The 25,766-nt window shown below is 44.8% G+C and overlaps 1 protein-coding gene across 1 annotated transcript in view; it reads right to left on the reverse strand.

The window, feature by feature from the left end:
• The window catches only part of HMCN1 (hemicentin 1), a 921,797-nt gene that overhangs the window by 187,037 nt on the left and 708,994 nt on the right, over nt 1-25,766 (reverse strand). The window lies entirely within an intron of this gene.

The raw sequence follows: 25,766 nt of genomic DNA on the forward strand, positions 1-25,766 counted from the left end.
AAATACATAAAAATATAATGTCAGGTCGCTGCCAAAACAATCAGCAAGAAGGTGCAGAAATATATCAGCAAGAAGGTGCGAAAATATATATATGTATAATACTGGAGATGATCCAGCAGTAAAAAAAGGGGGGTTTATGCTTTAATAAAAACAAATGTGCTTTATTTGTAAAACTTGTGCCTAAAGATACATAAAAATATAGTGTCAGATCGCTGACAAAAACAATCAGCAAAAAAGTGGAAAAATATATATATGTATGATACTGGAGATGATCCAGCAGTGAAAAAAGAGGGTTTTGTGAGGTACAAGAATGTGAAAGAAAAATGGGACACACGGATTTTTGCTTTAATAGAAACAAATGTAAAAAAATGTGCTTTATTTGTAAAGCTTACGCCTAAAAATACATAAAAATATAGTGTCAGGTCGCTGACAAAACAATCAGCAAAAAGGTGCAAAAATATATATATGTATGATACTGGAAATAATCCAGCAGTGAAAAAAAGAGGTTTTGTGAGGTACAAGAAAGTGAAAGAAAAATAGGACACACGGACATAGGGAAAAAAAAAAAAAAAAAAAAAACTCCAACGTGCTATGTGAAGTGCTGAAAGGAGTGAAATGAGTTCAATGCGTGGGAAAAAGGTTATCTGCGCATGCGTGCGCATGAAGGAGCAGGGTGAAAAGAATTCATGTCGGCATAGAGAACGGGCCGGAACAAAATACAGTGAGTGAAAAAAGGGGGTAGATCAAATATGAAAAGAATAAAGAAGATAGTTTCTGGAGAGTGAAACAAATATAAAGATCAAATTTTGTATTCATCCATCCAAGGGCAAAAAACAGTGTTTGATGGTATCACATTTAAATAAATACATACAATAGATATGAATATAATATAAAGAGTAAAAACCTTTAAGAAACACGCTGAAACCAAATAAAATAATTATCACAACCAACAGATAAAAGGATATATATGAAAAGTTGTATATAAAAACATACAATCCCACCTTATAATAAAAGCTGGGGGAAGGAATTTTTGGAGTATCTTAATAAAATGGGGAAAAATACATATATAAAAATTAAAATGTCCTTATTATATTAGGATAAAAACTGGGTGTATAAAAACTTCATATTTATGCAGACCGCATTAGAAAATGTAAAAGAAATATATATAATATATATCCAAAAAATATTTGTTGGGAATTTATTTCACATAAAACAATAATCCAAAAAATTTTTTTTTTTTTTTTTTTTTTTTTTTTAAAATAATAAGTGAGGATTAATAAAACAGATCGGTCAATTCATTGAGCCCATGCGGTTTTAGAGTACTGAGCTTATGGATCCAAAAGGTCTCTTTTTTGCTTAATAATTCTAATCTATTTGGTATATCTGAGGGAATATGTTCAATAGGGGTGATTGTACAGGACATCATCTTATTGTGAAATAAAGCACAATGTCTAGATAAACTGTGCAACATATATCCAATCTTGACGTTATGTCGGTGAGAATTTAACCTATTGTGCAATGCCTGGCAAGTCCTCCCCACATACTGCTTACCACAGATACAATCCAATAAGTAAACGACATGGTCAGTCTGGCAGGTCATATAATCCTTAATAGGGAAAATCTCAGCACCCACGTGCGAACAAAACGATATCTTATTATGACCGATGATCTTGCAGCAGAGACAGTTTTTTGCATTACATCTAAATGACCCTATTACAGGGGTTGTAGTGTTAGAGCTCCTAGCATCTTTAAGTCTACTGGGAGCTAAAATATTCTTAATAGTAGGAGCTCTCCTAAAAGTAAAACCCGGTTGGGAGGGTAAAATGCCCATTAAAATGGGGTCATTTAAAAGTATATCCCAGTGTTTTGAAAAAATTTTTTTGATCCTAAAATTGTCACTGCTGTAAGTAGTAATAAAATTGAGGGCAAAATCATTAACAATCGGGCTCGCGCCGTCTGCTTTATTATCGGATTGGAAAACTTTCCTAGAAACAAGCAAATCCTTTTGTTTTAAAGATCTTGTGGTAGTGAAGGCTTTTTTGATTAAATTACGGGGATATTTTTTCTCCAAGAACCGCTCTTTTAAAATGGCAACCTGATCAGAGAAATCCTCATCTGTTGTGCAATTTCTCCTTATCCTTTTATATTGATTTACCGGTATATTGAGCAACCATTTATCATAGTGTTCGCTATTGAAATTTATATAGCTATTAGTGTCCACCTGTTTAAAATAAGTCTTGGTAAGAATACGGCTGTTTTGATGATAAAGTGTCAGATCTAAAAAATGAATTGTCTTATCATGGACAGTTGATGTAAAATGAATTGTCTTGGGGTTTGAATTTTACATCAACTGTCCATGATAAGACAATTCATTTTTTAGATCTGACACTTTATCATCAAAACAGCCGTATTCTTACCAAGACTTATTTTAAACAGGTGGACACTAATAGCTATATAAATTTCAATAGCGAACACTATGATAAATGGTTGCTCAATATACCGGTAAATCAATATAAAAGGATAAGGAGAAATTGCACAACAGATGAGGATTTCTCTGATCAGGTTGCCATTTTAAAAGAGCGGTTCTTGGAGAAAAAATATCCCCGTAATTTAATCAAAAAAGCCTTCACTACCACAAGATCTTTAAAACAAAAGGATTTGCTTGTTTCTAGGAAAGTTTTCCAATCCGATAATAAAGCAGACGGCGCGAGCCCGATTGTTAATGATTTTGCCCTCAATTTTATTACTACTTACAGCAGTGACAATTTTAGGATCAAAAAATTTTTTTCAAAACACTGGGATATACTTTTAAATGACCCCATTTTAATGGGCATTTTACCCTCCCAACCGGGTTTTACTTTTAGGAGAGCTCCTACTATTAAGAATATTTTAGCTCCCAGTAGACTTAAAGATGCTAGGAGCTCTAACACTACAACCCCTGTAATAGGGTCATTTAGATGTAATGCAAAAAACTGTCTCTGCTGCAAGATCATCGGTCATAATAAGATATCGTTTTGTTCGCACGTGGGTGCTGAGATTTTCCCTATTAAGGATTATATGACCTGCCAGACTGACCATGTCGTTTACTTATTGGATTGTATCTGTGGTAAGCAGTATGTGGGGAGGACTTGCCAGGCATTGCACAATAGGTTAAATTCTCACCGACATAACGTCAAGATTGGATATATGTTGCACAGTTTATCTAGACATTGTGCTTTATTTCACAATAAGATGATGTCCTGTACAATCACCCCTATTGAACATATTCCCTCAGATATACCAAATAGATTAGAATTATTAAGCAAAAAAGAGACCTTTTGGATCCATAAGCTCAGTACTCTAAAACCGCATGGGCTCAATGAATTGACCGATCTGTTTTATTAATCCTCACTTATTATTTTAAAAAAAAAATTTTTTGGATTATTGTTTTATGTGAAATAAATTCCCAACAAATATTTTTTGGATATATATTATATATATTTCTTTTACATTTTCTAATGCGGTCTGCATAAATATGAAGTTTTTATACACCCAGTTTTTATCCTAATATAATAAGGACATTTTAATTTTTATATATGTATTTTTCCCCATTTTATTAAGATACTCCAAAAATTCCTTCCCCCAGCTTTTATTATAAGGTGGGATTGTATGTTTTTATATACAACTTTTCATATATATCCTTTTATCTGTTGGTTGTGATAATTATTTTATTTGGTTTCAGCGTGTTTCTTAAAGGTTTTTACTCTTTATATTATATTCATATCTATTGTATGTATTTATTTAAATGTGATACCATCAAACACTGTTTTTTGCCCTTGGATGGATGAATACAAAATTTGATCTTTATATTTGTTTCACTCTCCAGAAACTATCTTCTTTATTCTTTTCATATTTGATCTACCCCCTTTTTTCACTCACTGTATTTTGTTCCGGCCCGTTCTCTATGCCGACATGAATTCTTTTCACCCTGCTCCTTCATGCGCACGCATGCGCAGATAACCTTTTTCCCACGCATTGAACTCATTTCACTCCTTTCAGCACTTCACATAGCACTAGAGTTGAGCGCGGTTCGTGGTTCGTGGTTCTCCAGTTCGCGGCTCGAGTGATTTTGGGGCATGTTCTAGATCGAACTAGAACTCGAGCTTTTTGCAAAAGCTCGATAGTTCTAGAAACGTTCGAGAACGGTTCTAGCAGCCAAAAAACAGCTAAATCCTAGCTTGGTTTCTGCTGTAATAGTGTAAGTCACTCTGTGAATCAAACTATTATCACATTTCAGTGTATAGTGTGCGTGAACAGCGCCTTCAGATCACTGCTGTTTCTATAATGGCGATCGCCATTTTTTTTTTTTTTTTTCTTGTCTTCCTTCCCTAAGCGCGCGCGTCTTGTGGGGCGGGCCAGCATGTCAGCCAATCACAGACACACACACACCTAAGTGGACTTTGAGCCAGAGAAGCAACGGCATGTGTGATAGGATCTGCATGTCACATGTCCCTGCATTATAAAACCGGACATTTTCTTCACGAACGCCATTATCTGCCTTCTGCGTCTTTGGTGTCAGACATCAGTGTCGCAGCTCCGTCCTCCTGAGTCCTATAGCCGATACAGCTGTATGCGCTGCATACACAGCGTTAGACAGCTTAGGGAGAGCACATTCTAGCAGTCATTTTAAGGGCTCAAAGCGGCAGGGTCAGAGAGCCATAAGTGACAGGTCCTGCAAACAGCAACAGCGTCTGTGTAGCCCAGGTCAGGGATTTCCTCCCTGCATTTCACCATTAGGAGGGAATAGAAAGGCAGGCTTCCATTCCTCTACCCAGAGCACCACAATCCTGCCACTGTACCCTCTTGTCCTCTGCACACTCCAACTCATTCTAAGTAAGCCATTATACTAGCAAACATTCAGTGTACCTAGTGGCATCCTATACGTGGCTATTGGACTTTGCTATAGTCCCACTAGTGCAAAGACATTTGCAGAGCACGTCTGCCTGCATTGCACACTACAACTTTTTTAAACTAAGCAATTTTACTAGCAAACACTCAGTGTACCTAGTGGCATCCTATACGTGGCTATTGGACTTTGCTATAGTCCCACTAGTGCCAAGACATTTGCAGCACGTCTGCCTGCGTTGCACACTCCAACTAATTATAACTAAGCCATTATACTAGCACACACTCAGTGTACCTAGTGGCATCCTATACGTGGCTATTGGACTTTGCTATAGTCCCACTAGTGCCAAGACATTTGCAGCACGTCTGCCTGCGTTGCACACTCCAACTAATTATAACTAAGCCATTATACTAGCACACACTCAGTGTACCTAGTGGCATCCTATACGTGGCTATTGGACTTTGCTATAGTCCCACTAGTGCCAAGACATTTGCAGCACGTCTGCCTGCGTTGCACACTCCAACTAATTATAACTAAGCCATTATACTAGCACACACTCAGTGTACCTAGTGGCATCCTATACGTCGCTATTGGACTTTGCTATAGTCCCACTAGTGCCAAGACATTTGCAGCACGTCTGCCTGCGTTGCACACTCCAACTAATTATAACTAAGCCATTATACTAGCACACACTCAGTGTACCTAGTGGCATCCTATACGTGGCTATTGGACTTTGCTATAGTCCTACTAGTGCCAAGACATTTGCAGAGCGCATCTGCCTGCGTTGCACACTCCAACTAATTATAACTAAGCCATTATACTAGCACACACTCAGTGTACCTAGTGGCATCCTATACGTGGATATTGGACTTTGCTATAGTCCCACTAGTGCCAAGACATTTGCAGCACGTCTGCCTGCGTTGCACACTCCAACTAATTATAACTAAGCCATTATACTAGCACACACTCAGTGTACCTAGTGGCATCCTATACGTGGCTATTGGACTTTGCTATAGTCCCACTAGTGCCAAGACATTTGCAGCACGTCTGCCTGCGTTGCACACTCCAACTAATTATAACTAAGCCATTATACTAGCACACACTCAGTGTACCTAGTGGCATCCTATACGTGGCTATTGGACTTTGCTATAGTCCTACTAGTGCCAAGACATTTGCAGAGCGCATCTGCCTGCGTTGCACACTCCAACTAATTATAACTAAGCCATTATACTAGCACACACTCAGTGTACCTAGTGGCATCCTATACGTGGCTATTGGACTTTGCTATAGTCCCACTAGTGCCAAGACATTTGCAGCACGTCTGCCTGCGTTGCACACTCCAACTAATTATAACTAAGCCATTATACTAGCACACACTCAGTGTACCTAGTGGCATCCTATACGTGGCTATTGGACTTTGCTATAGTCCCACTAGTGCCAAGACATTTGCAGCACGTCTGCCTGCGTTGCACACTCCAACTAATTATAACTAAGCCATTATACTAGCACACACTCAGTGTACCTAGTGGCATCCTATACGTGGCTATTGGACTTTGCTATAGTCCCACTAGTGCCAAGACATTTGCAGCACGTCTGCCTGCGTTGCACACTCCAACTAATTATAACTAAGCCATTATACTAGCACACACTCAGTGTACCTAGTGGCATCCTATACGTGGCTATTGGACTTTGCTATAGTCCCACTAGTGCCAAGACATTTGCAGCACGTCTGCCTGCGTTGCACACTCCAACTAATTATAACTAAGCCATTATACTAGCACACACTCAGTGTACCTAGTGGCATCCTATACGTGGCTATTGGACTTTGCTATAGTCCCACTAGTGCCAAGACATTTGCAGCACGTCTGCCTGCGTTGCACACTCCAACTAATTATAACTAGGCCATTATACTAGCACACACTCAGTGTACCTAGTGGCATCCTATACGTGGCTATTGGACTTTGCTATAGTCCCACTAGTGCCAAGACATTTGCAGCACGTCTGCCTGCGTTGCACACTCCAACTAATTATAACTAAGCCATTATACTAGCACACACTCAGTGTACCTAGTGGCATCCTATACGTGGCTATTGGACTTTGCTATAGTCCCACTAGTGCCAAGACATTTGCAGCACGTCTGCCTGCGTTGCACACTCCAACTAATTATAACTAAGCCATTATACTAGCACACACTCAGTGTACCTAGTGGCATCCTATACGTGGCTATTGGACTTTGCTATAGTCCCACTAGTGCCAAGACATTTGCAGCACGTCTGCCTGCGTTGCACACTCCAACTAATTATAACTAAGCCATTATACTAGCACACACTCAGTGTACCTAGTGGCATCCTATACGTGGCTATTGGACTTTGCTATAGTCCCACTAGTGCCAAGACATTTGCAGCACGTCTGCCTGCGTTGCACACTCCAACTAATTATAACTAAGCCATTATACTAGCACACACTCAGTGTACCTAGTGGCATCCTATACGTGGCTATTGGACTTTGCTATAGTCCCACTAGTGCCAAGACATTTGCAGCACGTCTGCCTGCGTTGCACACTCCAACTAATTATAACTAAGCCATTATACTAGCACACACTCAGTGTACCTAGTGGCATCCTATACGTGGCTATTGGACTTTGCTATAGTCCTACTAGTGCCAAGACATTTGCAGAGCGCATCTGCCTGCGTTGCACACTCCAACTAATTATAACTAAGCCATTATACTAGCACACACTCAGTGAACCTAGTGGCATCCTATACGTGGCTATTGGACTTTGCTATAGTCCCACTAGTGCCAAGACATTTGCAGCACGTCTGCCTGCGTTGCACACTCCAACGAATTATAACTAAGTTACATTGTCAGGGATATTTATTCTTTATTATTCTGCTGTTAATAAAGCTAGACCACCACTGCAATCTTCACCACCTCTCAATTTTTACTACCACATTTTCAGTCCACAATCTTGTCGCAATCAACATGTGTGGCAAAATGACAGATGCTGGTGGAAAGGGGAAGAGGCGTGGTGGAAAAGGCAAAAAAGGTTTTGTCAGTGGGGAAGGTGCCAAAGCTCCATTATCATCTGCTGAAGATAGACCATCTACTAGCAAAAGTAAGATGTCTACTACTTATTGTGGACAATCCGATGTGCTCCCTTTTTTACGGACACGAACAAGAGGAACAAAGGTAGATGATGGGCAAAAAAGGAAAATGCTTGAATGGATCTCAAGTGGTCCAACAAGTGCCCTCTCAGCCACTTCAAGTACCGCATCCAAAAAACACCATTCCTCTGAGTTGTCATCCCAATCACACTTGATTTCTCCCAGCTCTGAAGTCTCCATCAGCCCTGCACAGTATGGTGGAACTGAGATGGCTGAGTCTGCAGAGCTGTTCAGTCACACTATAGCCTGGGAATCAGAGGTCTGCTCCCAAGCTACAGTGAGTACAGAACAGGAAATGGTCTGCAGTGATGCCCAGAACCTTTGTGACTCAGATTCAGGCCGTGAGGACCAAGTTTCTGAGCATAATGTTGACCCTTTGTCACAAACTGTAACACCTGTGGTTATAGACAATGAGGAACATACTGATGAAGATGAGACGCAGATACCCGATTGGGATGACAACTTAAATATTCGGTCAGGGCAAGAAGAGGCTCGGTCTGAGGGGGAGGGGAGTGCGAACACAACAATTGATGATGACGTTTTAGATCCCACCTACTGTCAACCCCCAGTCAGGCACTCGAGGAGGTCAACAGAGGCGGTGGAGGAGGATGCAACCGACGACGAAGTTACCTTGCGCCTTCCTGGACAGAGTCGGAGCACTGGTAGCACGTCTACAACTGCATCCTCAGCCACCACTCTGCCTATGAGCATTATTCGGGGTGGATCAACAGGTCGCATGGCCTCTAAGCCTTGCCTAGCCTGGGCCTTTTTTCACATCGAAAAAGATCGCCCAACTCATGTGATATGTAACATTTGTCATGATTCTGTTAGTAGAGGTCAAAACCTCAGCAGTTTGACAACTTCTTCCATGAATCGTCACATGAATAAATATCATAAGTCCCGGTGGGAAGCTCACCGTGCTGCAATGCCGGCTAGCGGAGCGAACCATCCACCGCCCGCCCCTTCCAGTGCATCCGCGCGCTCTTCATCTTCTAGGACTGTGGGGACAGCTGTCACACCTGTTTTTCCACGCAAAACTTCCACCACTGTAACCGCAACAGGCAGTTTGCTTGTAAGGTCGTCAGTTGATTTGGAAGGGGAAACAAGTGAGTGTGTACAGCTCTCTCAGACATCGATAGCACCAACGTTGGATGAAGGTAACATCATGTCTCCGCCTGCACTTTCCTCACAAACCTGCATTTTTCCAGGGACACCCTACTCAACACCGTCTACACACAGCAGCCAGATCTCTGTCCCTCAGATGTGGTCAAATAAAAGGCCACTTCCTCCGACCCATGACAAAGCTAAGAGGTTGACTCTATCCCTCTGTAAGCTGTTGGCTACCGAAATGCTGCCTTTCCGCCTAGTGGACACACAGGATTTTAGAGACCTTATGTCTGTCGCTGTGCCCCAGTACCAGATGCCTAGTCGCCACTACTTCTCTAAGAAAGGTGTGCCCGCGCTACACCAGCATGTCGCACACAACATCACCGCTTCCTTGAGAAACTCTGTGTGTGAACGGGTGCATTTCACCACCGATACTTGGACCAGTAAGCATGGACAGGGACGTTACATGTCGCTGACTGGGCACTGGGTAACTATGGTGATAGATGGTGAGGGGTCTGCTGCACAAGTCTTGCCGTCCCCACGACTTGTGTGTCAATCCTCTGTCTGTCCAAGTTCCGCCACAGCTTCTGCATCCTCCACCTCATCTGGGTCCTCCACCTCCGCCCCAAGCCTGCCTGGTCAGGCCACCAGCGTTCTCACTGCGCAGAAGGAATCACGCACGCCTCATTACTATGCTGGCAGCCGAGCGCAACGGCATCAGGCGGTCTTTAGCTTGACATGTCTTGGTAATAAGAGTCACACAGCTGAGGAGTTGTGGTCAGCTCTGCGGTCCGAGTTTAATAAATGGTTGTCTCCACTCAACCTGCAGCCTGGTAAGGCCGTGTGCGACAATGCTGCAAACCTGGGTGCGGCCCTTCGCCTGGGCAAGGTGACACACGTACCTTGTATGGCTCACGTGTTGAACCTTGTCGTGCAGCAATTTTTAACACACTATCCCGGCCTAGATGGCCTTCTGAACAGGGCACGAAAACTGTCTGCTCACTTCCGGCGTTCAAGCGCCGCAGCTGAGCGACTTGCATCGCTACAGAAGTCTTTCGGCCTGCCGGTTCATCGCCTGAAATGCGATGTGGCGACACGCTGGAATTCAACTCTCCACATGTTACAGCGACTGTGGCAGCACCGCAGAGCCCTGGTGCAATACGTCATGACGTATAGCCTGGGCCAACGAGATGCAGAGGTGGGGCAGATCACCCTGATGGAGTGGTCTCAGATCAAGGACCTATGCACCCTTCTGCACAGTTTCGACATGGCGACGAATATGTTTAGCTCTGACAATGCCATTATCAGCATGACGATTCCAGTCATTTACATGCTGGAGCACACGCTAAACACTATTCGGAGTCAGGGGGTGGGACAACATGAAGGGGAGGAACTACAGGAGGATTCATATGTGCAAGGGACAACAACATCACCAAGGTCCAGACGTTCATCATCACCAACGCAGCAGGCATGGGACCATGGGGAACAGGGATCGACAAGGGCGCATAGTAGCAGGCGAAATGTTGAGCAAGGTGCAGGAGAACATGAAGAAATGGAGGACGAACTGTCCATGGACATGGAAGACTCAGCGGATGAGGGAGACCTTGGTCAAATTTCAGTTGAAAGAGGTTGGGGGGAGATGTCAGAGGAAGAAAGAACGGGTAGCACCTCTATGCCACAAACACAGCGTGGACTTGGTCCGCATGGCTGCGCAAGACACATGAGTGCCTTTTTGTTGCACTACCTCCAACATGACAGTCGTATTGTCAAAATTAGAAGTGATGATGACTACTGGATTGCCACACTATTAGATCCCCGGTACAAGTCCAAATTTTGTGACATAATTCCAGCCATAGAAAGGGACGCACGTATGCAGGAGTATCAGCAGAAGCTGTTACTCGATCTTAGCTCGGCTTTTCCACCAAACAACCGTGCAGGTGCAGGGAGGGAATCTCCCAGTTGTAACTTGACAAACATGGGACGGTCTCGTCATCTTCACCAGTCTACCCGTACCAGTAGGACCGTATCTGGTGCCGGTAACAGCAATTTTATGGAATCTTTTCATAATTTTTTTAGACCCTCTTTTGCAAGGCCACCAGAGACAACAAGTCTGACACATACTCAACGGCTGGAGAGGATGATACAGGAGTATCTCCAAATGAACATCGATGCCATGACTGTGCAACTGGAGCCTTGCTCCTTTTGGGCTTCAAACATAGAAAAATGGCCAGAGCTCTCCAGTTACGCCTTGGAGATTTTGTCGTGTCCAGCTGCCAGCGTTGTCTCTGAACGTGTATTCAGTGCTGCTGGGTGTGTGCTGACAGATAAGCGCACGCGTCTGTCCAGTGACAATGTGGACAGACTGACGTTCATCAAAATGAACAAGTCATGGATCCAGAAGGAATTTACTACCCCTGTGTCATCCTGGGGAGAGTAAATGCTTGTGGATTTGGAATGTGCTTGATGCAAATCAAAACATCCTGTTTGCAACTAGGGCCCAAGTGCTGCCACTGATGGGGTGGGTGTCTGTGTGGCCCAATTTTTGGAAAAAAGGGAGACTCCGCTTGGAGTAACCCTTGCTTACATTGTTTTTAAAAGAAGCCAAGATGAACAAGTCATGGGTCAGCAAAGACTTTGCTACCTACCCCGGTGTCATCCTGGGGACGGTTAATTATGGGGTATTTTTGAATGTGATTGATGCAAATGTAGCTGTGAAGTGTACAACTAGGGCCCAAGTGCTGCCACTGATGGGGTGGGTGTCTGTGTGGCCCAATTTTTGGAAAAAAAGGGAGACTCCGCTTGGAGTAACCCTTGCTTGATGTGTTTTTAAAAGAAGCCAAGATGAACAGAGCTGGGATCAGCAAAGACTTTGCTACCTACCCCGGTGTCATCCTGGGGACGGATAAGAATGGCGTATTTTTGAATGTGCTTGATGCAAATCAAAACATCCTGTTTGCAACTAGGGCCCAAGTGCTGCCACTGATGGGGTGGGTGTCTGTGTGGCCCAATTTTTGGAAAAAAAGGGAGACTCCGCTTGGAGTAACCCTTGCTTGATGTGTTTTTAAAAGAAGCCAAGATGAACAGAGCTGGGATCAGGAAAGACTTTGCTACCTACCCCGGTGTCATCCTGGGGACGGATAAGAATGGCGTATTTTTGAATGTGCTTGATGCAAATCAAAACATCCTGTTTGCAACTAGGGCCCAAGTGCTGCCACTGATGGGGTGGGTGTCTGTGTGGCCCAATTTTTGGAAAAAAAGGGAGACTCCGCTTGGAGTAACCCTTGCTTGATGTGTTTTTAAAAGAAGCCAAGATGAACAGAGCTGGGATCAGGAAAGACTTTGCTACCTACCCCGGTGTCATCCTGGGGACGGATAAGAATGGCGTATTTTTGAATGTGCTTGATGCAAATCAAAACATCCTGTTTGCAACTAGGGCCCAAGTGCTGCCACTGATGGGGTGGGTGTCTGTGTGGCCCAATTTTTGGAAAAAAAGGGAGACTCCGCTTGGAGTAACCCTTGCTTGATGTGTTTTTAAAAGAAGCCAAGATGAACAGAGCTGGGATCAGCAAAGACTTTGCTACCTACCCCGGTGTCATCCTGGGGACGGATAAGAATGGCGTATTTTTGAATGTGCTTGATGCAAATCAAAACATCCTGTTTGCAACTAGGGCCCAAGTGCTGCCACTGATGGGGTGGGTGTCTGTGTGGCCCAATTTTTGGAAAAAAGGGAGACTCCGCTTGGAGTAACCCTTGCTTACATTGTTTTTAAAAGAAGCCAAGATGAACAAGTCATGGGTCAGCAAAGACTTTGCTACCTACCCCGGTGTCATCCTGGGGACGGATAAGAATGGCGTATTTTTGAATGTGCTTGATGCAAATCAAAACATCCTGTTTGCAACTAGGGCCCAAGTGCTGCCACTGATGGGGTGGGTGTCTGTGTGGCCCAATTTTTGGAAAAAAGGGAGACTCCGCTTGGAGTAACCCTTGCTTACATTGTTTTTAAAAGAAGCCAAGATGAACAAGTCATGGGTCAGCAAACACTTTGCTACCTACCCCGGTGTCATCCTGGGGACGGTTAATTATGGGGTATTTTTGAATGTGATTGATGCAAATGTAGCTGTGAAGTGTACAACTAGGGCCCAAGTGCTGCCACTGATGGGGTGGGTGTCTGTGTGGCCCAATTTTTGGAAAAAAAGGGAGACTCCGCTTGGAGTAACCCTTGCTTGATGTGTTTTTAAAAGAAGCCAAGATGAACAGAGCTGGGATCAGGAAAGACTTTGCTACCTACCCCGGTGTCATCCTGGGGACGGATAAGAATGGCGTATTTTTGAATGTGCTTGATGCAAATCAAAACATCCTGTTTGCAACTAGGGCCCAAGTGCTGCCACTGATGGGGTGGGTGTCTGTGTGGCCCAATTTTTGGAAAAAAAAGGGAGACTCCGCTTGGAGTAACCCTTGCTTGATGTGTTTTTAAAAGAAGCCAAGATGAACAGAGCTGGGATCAGGAAAGACTTTGCTACCTACCCCGGTGTCATCCTGGGGACGGATAAGAATGGCGTATTTTTGAATGTGCTTGATGCAAATCAAAACATCCTGTTTGCAACTAGGGCCCAAGTGCTGCCACTGATGGGGTGGGTGTCTGTGTGGCCCAATTTTTGGAAAAAAGGGAGACTCCGCTTGGAGTAACCCTTGCTTACATTGTTTTTAAAAGAAGCCAAGATGAACAAGTCATGGGTCAGCAAAGACTTTGCTACCTACCCCGGTGTCATCCTGGGGATGGATAAGAATGGCGTATTTTTGAATGTGCTTGATGCAAATGTAGCTGTGAAGTGTACAACTGGGGCACAACTGCTGCCACTGAAGGGGTGGGTGTGTGTGTGGCCCAATTTTTGGAAAAAATGGAGACTCCGCTTGGAGTCACCTTGCGGTGTTTTACATGATTTTAGAAGGGCGTGCCATGCCTATATCTGTGTGTCCTCCTCTTTTTCCTTGTCCAGCTGTTTTGTTTTCGCATGAGTATATGTCCTTGTCACTTTCCAATGTGTTTGAGTTGTTTGTCACCTTTAGGACACCTTTGAGGGTGTTTTCTAGGTGTTTTTCTGTGTTTGTGATTGCCTGCCATTGTTTCCTATGCAGTTCGAGTTCGGTTCGTCGAACGTTCGACGAACCGAACTCGAACGGGAGGTCCGTTCGGCGAACCAACCTCGAGCCGAACCGCGACCGGTTCGCTCATCTCTACATAGCACGTTGGAGTTTTTTGTTTTTTTTTTTTTTTTTTTTCCCTATGTCCGTGTGTCCTATTTTTCTTTCACTTTCTTGTACCTCACAAAACCTCTTTTTTTCACTGCTGGATTATTTCCAGTATCATACATATATATATTTTTGCACCTTTTTGCTGATTGTTTTGTCAGCGACCTGACACTATATTTTTATGTATTTTTAGGCGTAAGCTTTACAAATAAAGCACATTTTTTTACATTTGTTTCTATTAAAGCAAAAATCCGTGTGTCCCATTTTTCTTTCACATTCTTGTACCTCACAAAACCCTCTTTTTTTCATTGCTGGATCATCTCCAGTATTATACATATATATATTTTTGCACTTTTTTGTTGATTGTCTTGTTAACGACCTGACACTATATTTTTATGTATTTTTAGGCGTAAGCTTTACAAATAAAGCACATTTCTTTACATTTGTTTTTTATTAAAGCAAAAACCCGTGTGTCCCACCCCCCCTTTTTTTCACATTTTTGTATCTAGAAAAAAAAAACCCCTTTTTTCACTGCTGGATCATCTCCAGTATCATACATATATATATTTTTGCACTTTTTTGCTGATTGTTTTTGTCAGCGATCTGACACTATATTTTTATGTATCTTTAGGCACAAGTTTTACAAATAAAGCACATTTGTTTTTATTAAAGCATAAACCCCCCTTTTTTTACTGCTGGATCATCTCCAGTATTATACATATATATATTTTCGCACCTTCTTGCTGATATATTTCTGCACCTTCTTGCTGATTGTTTTGGCAGCGACCTGACATTATATTTTTATGTATTTTTAGGCGCAAGCTTTATAATAAAGCACATTTTTTTACATTTGTTTTTTTATTAAAGCAAAAAAATTTTTTTACAGACATATGCGTACACCCCTCTGTTTTAACCCCTTCCAATTCCTTTTTTTTTTTTTTTTTCTTCTTTCTGTTTCTTCCATTTTTTTCTCCACTGTTTTCTGTTATTCATACACGTGATGTTCAGCCACTCCCTGACTGACATCACCTGTGTAGGTGTGGAGCCTCTTTTTCAATATATATGTATCCCCAAGTAGCAATTGGTATCATGCTGTTTTTTCCTTTGTCCTGATGAAGAAGGCGGACATGCCTTTGAAACATGTAGACTTGGCCTAAATAAAGAAAATATAGCAAAGAATTCATCACATCGTTTGGCTTCATGGTTTTAGCGCAGTGTTAAACCCGACTTTCTTATCCATTCATGATTCCCTGATGAATCCTGGCGGAGGAAACGCGTCGGGAGGTTCCATGGTGATGAATCTTTAGGGCTAATCTAATCAGGGTCAGTTTGGGACGGTCCTTGTAAGGGCTGGAGCTAATGGGGCTTGAGGGTTCAGCTAGTTCCTGCCAGGGAGAGAGCTCCTGCCCGGCTATGGACAGCCACCCGATTCATCTATCCTGATGACCCCCTTCTAACTACTGACCTGCACCTACAACTGGGTGAGACCATTCCATTTCTCTATTTATAATTGCATGATGTATAAATGAGCCGGTCATTATAAGCAAGAGGCAATAATTATACCTATATGTTTACTGCCGTGATTATACTCTGAATTAAATCCAAGAAACACCACTGTGATCTTGGATGGATTTTTGTTAGATTTCTGTTAGGTTATGGTTGGTAATTGGTGTTTACATGTATGAAAAGCTTGTTTTTTGGGGGATTTAGTAACCCCATACTGTATATTACACTGGTGAGTCCTATTGGGGGGCTTGGTTCCCACTGGAATATATCCTCCCATGACCCTAACCTGACTAATAGGATTATAGGTTGTTGCCCCATTTATCCGGCTCATAGTAGTCATCAATTTACAGTGTCTATGAATCTTGGACACTGATTTGGCGTCGAAGCCCCTCAATGTCCATCTGGTGATTATGGTCTATCATTGACGGACACCACCGGGGGGGCTCCAACGCTATCTTTGTTGGTCCTCTTGGACATGAGTATTGTTTCATTTTTTTTGCACAAAAAATTAATTTATAAATTGCAGCACTACGCAATTTTTTTAATAATTCTAATAAAAGTTATGTATTATTCCCTTTCTCACTGCTGATACTTAATGAAAAAAAATACCTTTATTATACTCACCTAAGGGGGCAGTCAAGTCCAATGGGCGTCGCTGGTCTCGGGATCCGGTGCCTCCTCTATCCTGTGCAGTCGCCGTCCTCATTTGCAGCTTAATGTGGATGATGTGTCCCGGCATGTCTCCACTGTACTCCAGCGGAAGCGCACTGTGATCTGCCCTGCTGAGTGCAGATCAAAGTATTGTAGTGCGCATGTGCCGGCAGTCTTTGACCTTTCCCTGTGCATTACAGTACTTTGCTCTACTCTCAGCAGGGCAAATCCCAAAGAGCACATGTGCAGGAGTGGAATGGCAATCTCTGTTTGGATATAATACGCGTCATCCACATGGAGCTATGAAGAAGGATCAAAGGAAGAGAAGGGGTGCCAGACTAAGACTAATAATGGCGATCAGACCGAACCGCCCCTCAGGTGAGTATAATAAAGCTGTTTTTTAACATTATATAGAGCGCCCTGGGCTCTTATACACAGTATTCTAGAATGCTGTATATAAGGGCTCACTGGTGTTTGCCGCAGGTTATAAGGGAAAATCCTGGTGACAGGTTCCCATTAAGGACACCTCTGTCTGCATGACAACTTCCCCATGAAGAATAATAAATATTTATAATTGGAACACACACATTTCACCATGATTTCCTCATAAAACATTTTCATCTAAAGATATCATCTCACAATTTTAAAGTCCTGGTATATTCGTGATAATATTTTCATTTGCAAAATAAAAATTTGGAGATTAAAAGTTGGCAAATACAACATATAAAATGATCCAACACTTCCTATACATATTCAATGACAAGTTCTTAAATGCTTTGTCTTTTAAATGATTGTGAAAATTGTTTAAAGAGTAACCGTCGTTTTAATATTTATTTCATAAATTAATAGTATACATGAAAATCAGCAACTTTGTAATACATATTATCAGTCATTATCAAAATTCTCAGATCTGAGGTAAAATCTGTATTCAGTGAAGACTTTCCTATTACTAAGACAGATAAGAGCTGTTACTGATGAGATTCTATGTAGTAGAAAGGAAAGAGGAGGCTTAGCTCTGCCTGTAGCTCCTCCATCTGCCTCTAGCTCCTCCCTCTGCCTCTAGCGCTTCCCTCCTCCCATCATCATAGAATCTCATCAACATCTGCCATCTCCTGAATACAGATTTTACTCCACAACTGAAAATTTTGATAATTCTGGCAGAGAAGGAAGCAGATTTTTCTGATAAGATGGATTACAAAGTTGCTTACTTTCATGTTTACTATTCATTTATGAAATAAAGATTAAAACGACAGTTACGATGTAAGGCATAGTGTATTTATCATTGCAATTGAGCCAGGTTTTTTTAGTGTAGCTGCTTTGAAAACAAAAGTGGTCAGGCTGAATTTACTACAATTAAAGACATTTTTTTCAAAATATTAGAAAAAGTGGGAGTGATTTTATACAGAGGAGACATTATAACCCTGGGGCTATATGGGATCTATTCCTTATTCATGACTTAGGAAAGTCTGACTGACGGCCTTGCCTTACCGTAATGACCAAACCAAAATCAACACTTTCTCCTTCTTAACCTAAAATAAGACACAACGACTGCGTGAAATTGGATGTAAAAGGCCACAGCAGCCTTATTACACCAAACAAGCAATAACATTTCATCCATAAACATATTAATATTCCATAAACATAACCACCAGAAAAGGAACGAGGGGGGTAAATGAAGAGTCTATTATACATGATTGCAACACCAGCTCCACCACGTGCCCTCATCCGCACCACACCGGCTCAAGGACACCCAGCCCAACTAATGTCCCGCTGGCCAGCCCAGCAGGGACCCACGTTAACATGTCCTGCTGTGACCCATCACAGCAGGGTCCCACCTTAACCAAGTATACCATGGCACCACCAGGAATAACCTGTTCCTGCACTGGGCTCCCCCCCCGCTCTTTGGGGAATCCTCCAACTTCAAATACACCCCTCCTTTCCACCACAATGAGCACGTATGACACCTTGTACGTGTGAGTCCCGCCACCAAAGACCAACCAGAGCTGTCTCCACAGCTCCATTAACCAATGCCTTGATATCAATACCAATCAGGCTAAAATGAACTCCATTGGACCTCATAATTCCACCTGCACCAAACCACTTTCATAAAATGACCAGCAGCACATAAGACCTGTACCTTGCCAACTCCTTAGCCGACTCCCAACGCCCGATCCTATGCACCACCTATGCACCGCCTGTGTACCCAGTCCCCTGCGAGCCGCCTCCCCAATCCCGAAGGAATGGAACGCGAACTCTGCCTCACTGAGACCACAACACTCCGAAAAAGAAATTGCCCACCAACTGATAATGTAACAAAGCCAACCAGTCTTGTTGTAACAAAAGAACCTGCACTGGTTCCGTTAACCTCTGACACATCCCCTATGACCGACCCCACAAGCACAACACATGGGCAGGAAGACAAGGGTCCAAGGCAGTCATGCCTGATATCATGGATCAAGTCCCTGGACGCCCCAGTAACCCAGTCTTCTCCACCCGCGTGCCGTACCGAAATCTCTGGTGGTCCTTTCAACCTTGTGTGATAGCACCAATCCTAAAATATCCACCCATGGCCATTATCAATCCCAATCCACTCAGATGCTAAAACTTCCCTGACAACACCGAACTAATGTCCATCAAGCCGGGCACCTGTATGAAAGAAAATCCCACCATTCACCAATGTGTCACCACACCCCCACATTGAGGCGGTCCCAAAAACCTAATTATGAGTACATCCCTTTGATTCCAGATTCCAGGAGATCTCCTGCACACACCCCACCCTGAATCAACAGCCACTACCGTTGCCCATACTTCTGCCAAAGTGAAATGAACTCCTTACCCAATCCGCCGCTGAAATGCGGATCCATCAAACACTCAAAAACTAAAAGAATGGCAACGCCAACTCATCCCGAAGTCCAGAAGAAATTCAGACACACCCTCACTTCTCCGGAAATGCTGTCACCATGACCCCAGACCTTCCGCCAAAACTTTGCACCCACTAGGTACACAGCGCCAACCACTTGCCTGCTACTCGGCCTTTGACTGCTGCAAGCAACACCAGATCCTATTAACTTGACTGACTGCCTACCCTGTTGTGACCCTGGTCGACCTAAAACCATCTCCCCGATCGCAAAGGTCCACTGTAGGGGGGACTACCACGGTTGCTACTTTGAACACATTCCCATACCAAGCAGCCTTCCCCCAACTAATTGTTCATCACAATACCCCAAACGGCGCACAACCCCCTGTCGTTTACCAGAGTCCTTCGCACCCCTCTGCCAACCAACTTTCAGTGAACCCCGCACTAAATTCCATTTCCTTGACATGTCACTAGCCCGACCATTGAAGAAAGAAGGGGGGTTATAACTGCCACCTGCTCGCTCGCAACTACCAACTACACCTCACCCGAGGCTGCACCGTGCCACAATTCTATCCCTGCTGTCCCAAACAGAACCCACAAGTACATGGGACCAATTAGACCTCCTGACTATTTGTTGCCGCAGGGCCTACACACTGTGTAAGACCGATCCTACAGACAGCGATACAAAACGTCATGCCTCGTGCTCTATATACCATTCCTGAAAACGGAACACACCTTATAATCAGAACTTGTTAGCCATCTAATTAAACAATTCACCAACAGCGAAGATCACCCGGTCCCAACTGTCAAGACAATGGGCCGACCATTCCTCGAACCGACACTTTCCCCCAGCCACAACCATCTATGAGCACAAAAAGAGGAAACAAATACAACTAGGCCCACCACTGTCAGGCCCACAGGTTTCTCCAATACCCACACAACCATATGGCAAAACAGAGCGAGCCCCCCTCCAAAAAACCCCTGACAGTCGTGACCGAAAAAACTACCTCCACTTTATAACAACATCTTGCAGCCACAGTGCCAGCCCATTACCAACGGACGGAAACAAATACAAATGTCTGGTCCGCTGAAATGCTCTGCCTATAACCATACTAAATGCCATGATGGGAACACACCTGTCCATGCGTATAAAACCGTTGAGCAAATCTTCCCTTGTGGAGATCCTACAAGCAGCCTCCAGTAACCCCCATAGTAAATGCAGATCATGCAGTTGGACTTAGTAAAGGCCTCAAGCAGCATGAGAACTACATATCCAACCAACTAAACTGTACCACTAAGGAGCAGCCCGATATACGCTGGAATCTGACAGTTACCTGTGGTCTTCCACCCGACATCGGGCCCCCCCAACCCGGATGAATCAGGCCCATTGAATTGTCAAACCATAAGCGGGCTGCCAGGTCACCCTGGGCAGTAAGAAACACCTTTGGAGTCCACCGATGGGCCCATGGAGAGAAAACTAGGCACTAGACCATCCCTGATTCTGGACCATCCACAACTTTCTGACAGTACCAACCATCAGTCAACCCCAAAACCAACCAGGCAATGAGCAAACCATAAGGCACCCAGCTCCACAAGATACCTATGAACCCCCAACACAAACGCAAGTGAACACTTGGAACAACAGCACCGGAAAAAACAGCCTCAATCTCCATCCGACCGAAGAATTATAGTACCCCCTTGTTAAATGCCAACACTGCTCCAATGAATAAACAACTGACCCGGTCACCAAATCTGGGTAGATGGCCTAATTCAAAACCACAGGAGAAGTATCTTCCAACAGCAACAAAGGAAGGATCCTAAAACCTGTTGTCCAACCCGGCTCGAGCTCCACCTATCATCTGTCTGCAACAAACCACGCTGTACACACCAGGGGACCTAACACCTCCGAAAATCCCTATTTACTCATTTAGCCCCCTTTTAGGAGTGCTGTCATGGACAGAGGCATATAATCCACACCCTTGGAAAAACACAGCCACCTTCCACATCACCCCAAAGCAACTAAAGCATCCACTCCAACTGCAGCACTAACGCATAAGCCGACCAAATGCTCCCCCCAAAAAGGCCCTCCATGTCAGGGAACTACCATAACCCTTTCAAATCCGACTGAACAGTGGAAAACCTCCCACAAAAACTCCCCAGGACTAACAGAAATGAAGCATGAAACCGCCACGGTTACAGCTATCTGTCGGCACTTCACCAATATCTCTCGCCCCGCCTCAAGCTCCACCCCACCGCTGACTTCCACCTGAGTTACTCGCAAAGCGCCGTAAACATTACCACTACCATTACCACTGGCATTCCAAATATCCCCTTTAGCGTCTAAGCAAAACTACGCAATACAAAATAACACGTCTCCTTCCCCTATAAATATATGTGCCGCCCCCACGTCAGCAGCCGGGCTGCTCGGATCCGGATCCGAGGTGGCTCGAGGAGTGTCTGAACCTGGGGGTCATGCAGCCACTCAAATAAAGGGGGTATTTACAGGGGCTTATATATTTAAAGTTCGTGACGCCACCCGTGGTGTGTGGTAAGGTGGAGTACCACCGCTGCAGCTGGGAGTACCCGGGGGCGATGGAGTGGGCAGCTAGGTGTTTAACCCCTCCACGGTTAGGGGGAATGCCCCGGGACTCGGTGATGGAGTTGAGGAGTGCCGTTGGGAGTGAAAGGGTCACTTGCGTACTCACTCAGTACATAAAGCTGACACCGACAACTTGGTAAACCAAAGCTCTGGACACCACTGCCGCTGAGGGGAGCACGTTTAGGTCCCGTTCCCAAAAGTGTTGCCTGATGATCTGTGACCTTCTTCTTGGCACTAAGTTCTCTTGCTAGTTGGTCCCTGTAGAGTAGAACTAGTTGGGTCCTGCTCCCCGGTGTGGCTAACGGAGGGAGCTTGCTCTCAGGGTTCACGCTTGGGATTTCCTGGACCGTTTTAGTGGAAAGTCCTATCCCCCTCGTTGCACTAGTACCCCAATTTTGGAGTGGGTAGAGAGCGGATCTTGAAGGCTCTGTTCTCGTCAGGTCAATTGTCAGGTTGCCTGAAGTTACTCCCTGACCTAGGGTCCACGTACCCAGTCGTGCCCTGGTCCCAGTCCGGTGATGGTACAAGGCCGCCGGCTGTCCTCCTTGACAGTTCCGTGCCCCTTGTCATGATCCTCTGCGACCGGGGGTCCAGCTCCTACTAGGCCCAGACCACCGTCTACTACCTAGTGACTTCCAAGGAGCCCGGCACCTGACCTCCTCTCTCCTTCACTCCTACATTTCCTCCCTTCAACTGGCCTACTCCTGACACTCCTGATCTCCTCTTACCAACCCCCCAAGTGGGCGACCCTATTCCACTCAGGCCGTCCACTGGTTTGTCTGGTGGGTGTGGTGCAGAGTGTTCCTAGGATTTTGATTGGCTGGTGTTGGCAACACCATTAGTTGGGGACCCGTAACCAAGAAGGAGGTGGATATTGTACAGAAGGGCAGATTGCACAATACCCTGTGACGACCTGATAGGCCAGGGCGTCACAAATACGCAATAGTATTAAAAAACTGCAATACTCGTGAAATGCATGTAGAGCAAACGATACTACCCACAATCCCCTCTGGACTTCATACCAGCACCCAAAATGCCCCCCAGTAAATTCCAATGGCCGACACAGAGCCCCCAACCTCCTGACCAACCGTGCACCGTTCCCAGACCCACGGACAAAAACACACACCAGCACCCTAGTGCACACAAAACCCATACGTATCAACACCCTTACCACCCACTATAACCAAAGCATTAATACGAGGTGTAAGTTAACCTTAATCTTACTAGGCTGACTCCAAGGTGTCCCCCAGAACAGCCGCCACGTGTCATCCGCGACGAGCACCGCGGTCTTCTTCGTGGATCGATGCAGGCTGCATGGGCGCCAACCCGGAGACACAACTGGAAGGGGGGGTGCGCTCCGGCCGCACAGCCGCCTACGGGAATCCGGTGCAAAGTCGATCCCACTCCAAGGACCCTGTGCGGCTGCACAGGCTGCATTTTCTGAATCTCGCACATGACGCCGAGGGCACATGACCGCAACGCTAGACCTCGTGACCGCACCATGGGTCACGTGGCCGCGTCACCCATGTTATCCCACTACCCCCATGCCGCAAACAGACAAAGGTGACAGGGGCCTGGTACGACACTCATCGGCCGCACTGCTGCCCAACTGCCGCTGAATCCCATGATGCTGTCCGACGGCTGGCTAGGCGCTGCACAGCTGTGCAGGCCGCACTTTCCCAAATATACTGCTGATCACATGACCGTACTGCTGGGTCATGTGACATTGACGCCGGGGGCCATGTAATCACAACGCCAGACTCTGAAACCGTGCCTCGGATCACATGGCCATGCCACCCATGTTGTTACGCTGCCCCCCGCGTCACAATCCGAATAAGTGGTGGGAGGAGAGGGCGTAGATGTCACTCACCACCCTTTGCACTGCCGCTGGGTCATGTGATGCCGTCCGGTCGCTGCCTGGGCCCTGCGCGCCACACATGCCGCACTTACTGGATTCGGCTGATCACATGACTTCACTGCCCGGTCATGTGACTGTGACACCAGGGGCACGTGATTGCGACGCCGGACCACGTCACTGAGACACACGGCCGTGCCGTCTACGTCATCACGCTAATCCTGCGCCGTGCCCAGGAAGGAGAGGGGAGGCCGATGACATCACTCACCACAATGCTGCTGCCTGCCCCACTGCTCGACTTCCGCTCTGCTCCAACGATGCCGACTTTACTCTGGGTCTTGGCTATGACACCGAAAAGGTCCTACCAGAGCTTTGGATCCTGCACCTGGCTCTGTGTCCCTGACTTGGCTCCGCTTCAGTAAGGTCTCGGATCGCCTTTGCCTCCTTGTGGGCACTGATGCCCCAGTCATCCTGATCTCTTCTTTGTCTACCGTCTGCAGCTCCATCCCGTCCTGAGGCCAACGCTGAATGCGATGCCCCGCCACGCTCCCCGATTCCTGCAGCAGATCCACCATCTTGAGATGAATCCGGACGTCTGCCAGGTAACGAATGACCACCCCCTACACAGTTCTGCCCTAAATATCCATCCCACAACTGACCACCCCCTGACCACTCACATGGCTCCATAACCCCCATAACTCCACCCCACCCCAGACTTTCCCACACAAAAATCACTATACCTTAACCCTTCGCTAACCCTCAGGCCTACCTTCCCTCCTCAATCATGTTCGCCCTCCCTGGAGCCCCTTTGGGGCAGGCGTCCGGGCTTATCTTTAATACAGCATGCAGAACTAGAATGACTATTATGCATGCTTAACTGAAAATGAATACTGGAGACCAATATCAGTAAATATGGTCTTTTGTGTCTGATATAAGAATGGCTGGCGACTTTGGTGCTGTTGCATTTCAGTGTCTTAAAGTAGGTTTTGTTTTATTACATTTAGACAAACTTAAAATTAGTTTGCAGCTATTAAATTATTAGTGTTGCGTAGATAATGAATCATATATGCTCTAATCTCATGTATCATGTATGGCATTATATTCAGGGTTGCCAAATGTCCAGAAATTCCAGGACAATCTGTAAAAATTGGGCACTTTTTTGTCCTGTCCATAAAAAATGTTATGTGTCCATTAATTTTTTTAAGCTGTAGAGACTTATACAGATTATGTTGACTTTAATTCTCTTCATTTTACAGTTTACAGTGAATGCTGCTGACATTTTCATATCAGAAGTATGGGCTGTAGTCATGAATCACTTAGAATCATATTTTTTTTTCTGGTTTTCCAGTGTGTCCATAAAAAATAATGTCTGTCTGTAATTTTTGATAAGCTGTTTAGAAAATATAAAAAGTCAAGTTGCCAACCCTGATAATGTTTTCTTCAGGTTCTGGCAAATCTACAGCCGAACAAATGAATTCCATCAGTTTTCTGTGATTTTGATTGTATTTGTCATCGGCTATGTCTCACCAAGTGAGATGGATCCCTGAAGATCCTGGTTAGCAACTGTTCTGCAAGATGGACAAGACACGTTGGTGTTGCAGGGAATTAAATGTAGAACTATGGAGACTGTAATGACTATATGGCAACAGATGGTATAGAACTTGAATCACAGGAATAGAGGCAGCAAATTTGACACAACAAAAGCATTGCTGTTCATTGAGGACTTCTGGGACGGGGTGCATGTGTAGAGTGGCTAGGGAATGCGGTAGTAGTCGTGCATACAGGGATTGCCAGGCCGCAGCGCAGCCATCCGGTAACCCCTTGCGTCCCGGTCGCCACTCCATTGCAAGGATGCTTTCACCACAGTCCATTCTTCCACTGCGTCAATAAAT

The sequence above is a fragment of the Anomaloglossus baeobatrachus genome, chromosome 8 (assembly GCF_048569485.1).
Source record: "Anomaloglossus baeobatrachus isolate aAnoBae1 chromosome 8, aAnoBae1.hap1, whole genome shotgun sequence".
NCBI lineage: Eukaryota > Metazoa > Chordata > Amphibia > Anura > Aromobatidae > Anomaloglossus > Anomaloglossus baeobatrachus.